Consider the following 3,194-nt stretch of genomic DNA (forward strand, 5'->3'; position numbering starts at 1 on the left):
TAGGAGGTTGCACAGTGAGCAGGCTAGGCGCGCTCCAGCTGCCCCTGGTAGGAGGTTGCACAGTGAGCAGGCTAGGCGCGCTCCAGCTGCCCCTGGTAGGAGGTTGCACAGTGAGCAGGCTAGATGCGCTCCAGCTGCCCCTGGTAGGAGGTTGAACAATGAGCAGGCTAGATGCGCTCCAGCTGCCCTTGGTGTTGCAGATGAACAGAATATTTTGTGAGATTTTTTTTAATGTAAGAAAACTCACTCTTTACCTGTTACCTTCAAAAACTGAATACTTCTCATCTACGTCCAATTTCCTAAAGTTTTCTGGGCTTAATTTAGAGTATCAAACGAGGGGAGAAGCTGGAAATTCTTTCTCAGTTCATCCCTGATGACAAGCGCCTCCCTCTCCTTCTCAGACCTGGACATCTGTCTGTCGCTCTCAGGGGTGGTGGCTGATTTCTACCCGTGTCTGTTTACATCACAGGTCCAAAATACAGAGGAAAGAGAGTCTTAGGAACCTGTTTCTCTTTTGCCTTGGGGAAGAATAATTAACCCCTATGCTGGTGCCCACTATAGTGACTCTCCCTTCTCTTTATAACTTCTTTTTTTAATTGTTCAAAGAGATACCTTTGAACTCCAGTTTTCCAGTGTCTTCGTACTAAATACCTCTTAAATACCTCTTCGAACTAAAATCCCATTTTTTGGTACAAAAATAAAAACTGTGTGTACAGGAGCTAAAAAAAATGAACAAAACCCTGAGAAAAATTAATTACAGAGGTCCAAAAACTTATGAATACCTTAAATATTGAGAAATAAATTATTGAGAACAAGTAACATATAACTATTGGAAGGTTTTAGTAAATCTGCATGTATTATAATCCTCAGAATATACTGAAAACATATAATTAAAAAAATACCCAGCTTGAGCAATATAGTGAGACCCCATCTCTACTAAAAAAAGAAAAGAAATAGAAGAACTAGCTTGACATTGTGATGTGCTCCTATGGTCCCAGCTACTCAGGATGCTGAGGCCAGAGGATGGCTTACACCCTAGAGTTTGAAGTTGCTGTGAGCTATGATGCCACGGTGTCACAGTAAACGTTTGTCTAAAAAGTAAAAAAAAAAAAATAAAAAACTCTTAGCCACAGTGTCACATGCATTTTAATCTCCTGAAAACTCTCAGCTCATCAACTATTAATATATTGCCCTCAACTTTGGGAACAAATAAACAGGAAAGTAAAAAGACGGACTGGTGATGAAAGGAGGAAGGCACATTATTTTTTGAATTGGCATATAGGAAACTGGACACTGAAAACTAACAACAGATACTAACTACAAATATAAAAACATGAGCAGGTCCTTCAGTGGAGGGGAACCACCCTTCTCTTCCCATGTAATTCTAGAGGCATTGTTAAGCTGAAGCCCATTTACTTTCATACTAATGACGCTGAGATGTCAAGAAAAATATAAAACGAGTATGAAATTAAACCTTGATAAACTTTCTTTCAAGTGCTAAGATTAAAGATCTGGTAGGGATATAAAGGAATAAAAACACACTAGCTGGGAGGGAAGTGATAGGAAATGCCCAATTTCTCAATGAAGTCATTCAAATGAAGATTCTCTGCCAATATTAAAGGAATGGCAAATGTGAAATTCTTCCCCTCCTCTCTATACACAAGCTTTGAATCCTCTCTCTAATAATTTATAGCTGGGTGACACTGAGAAGACACCTAATCTCTCTGAGCCTCTGTTGTCTGTTAGAATCCAAAAAAGCAACATTATACCTATTTATCAAGAGTATAGCATTAATAGCTTAATTTAAAAAACCCCGGGGTTTTTCATTAAGCTGTACAGTTTGAAATATTTTTCTAATATTATTTTAACATTTATTCTTTTTTATTCAGCTTAGGATTTTAAACATACTTGAGAATATAAAACCTTTTTTATCCTTAGGGGGGAAATTGCCCTTACTCTACAGAATTCCTCGACGATAATATTTAAATTTGCCTGTAAGATATACACAAGTGTATATTCTAAAAGAAATACTACTTTATGGCACATACAAATATATGAAAACTACAATGGCAAACTACAAATGAGGTCAACAAAACAGTCACAACAAAATCCTTACTTTTATAACCTTTTGCTTTTGGTAAGGACAAACAGCGTAAAACTCCCAGCCTGAGTTGGCAAAATCTCCACTTTCACCCTTAACAGTGGCTACCAGGTGTTCTATCAGCGTGGAGGAACAGAGTCAATACTTCTGCAGTATAGGATAACCTGCTATAAATAAATGTGAGGCAATATTTTATGTCTTTCATCTTGGCAGGTTGTTTTTACAACTTTGTAAGCTAAAAGATATGGACCTCTGTAGATAAATGCTGCTTGGGACTGAATAGCTTCACTCGTTCATCAGACATTTGATGCTAGCAAACTACAGCAGAAAATTCAGAGGAGTATTATCAATTCACAGCAACCGTGGATGAGTGGCTGGGGATTAGGGAGCATTCATTTTAGGCTGCTGTTATCTTTGCCTTGTCAGAACAGAACTCTGCAATGCTTGACTGCCTCTCAGTGTTAAATGGGATGGTAAAACCTGGTGATGATGACTACTTTAAGAGGATATAAATAATATCTAACATTTGTGTAGCACAATATGATTTTAAAAGCGCTTGCACATTCATTCTCCCGTTTCACCCTCACAACAATTTTATGAGATAGGTAATAATCTTTTCCTGTTTTTATTCTAAAAAAAAAAAATGGCAAACTAAAGCTCTGGGACTGTAAGGGACTTGACAAAATAAATGATGTCTAAAACTGGGAAATGAAGTTCAACATACTTTCTAAATTTGAATTGAATTAAAGCTGTGAATATACTGATTGTGTGACCTTGAACAACTGATTGAATGTGAAGCATTTTTCTTGTGGTTCAATTGGGAAAATATTATGCTCCACAAGATGGTGGTTCGTGTCAGATAAGGTAGATTCAACAGTCTCAGGATGCGTGGCACGGGATATGTGGTCATCACTTAAATTTCCTTTCTGTATGTCCAAATTTCATGTTTTTCCCAATTTACATGTCAGCCTCCTTGTAGAGTAAGCTCCTACTATAATTTACATGAATGATGAAAACCCATGTAATTTAGTGAGAAGCAAGTTAGACTAAGTGCCCAGATTTTAGATTTGCTTTTTTTTTTTTTTTTTTTTTT

Source organism: Otolemur garnettii, unplaced genomic scaffold (assembly GCF_000181295.1).
Source record: "Otolemur garnettii isolate 467f Iridium unplaced genomic scaffold, OtoGar3 scaffold00014, whole genome shotgun sequence".
NCBI lineage: Eukaryota > Metazoa > Chordata > Mammalia > Primates > Galagidae > Otolemur > Otolemur garnettii.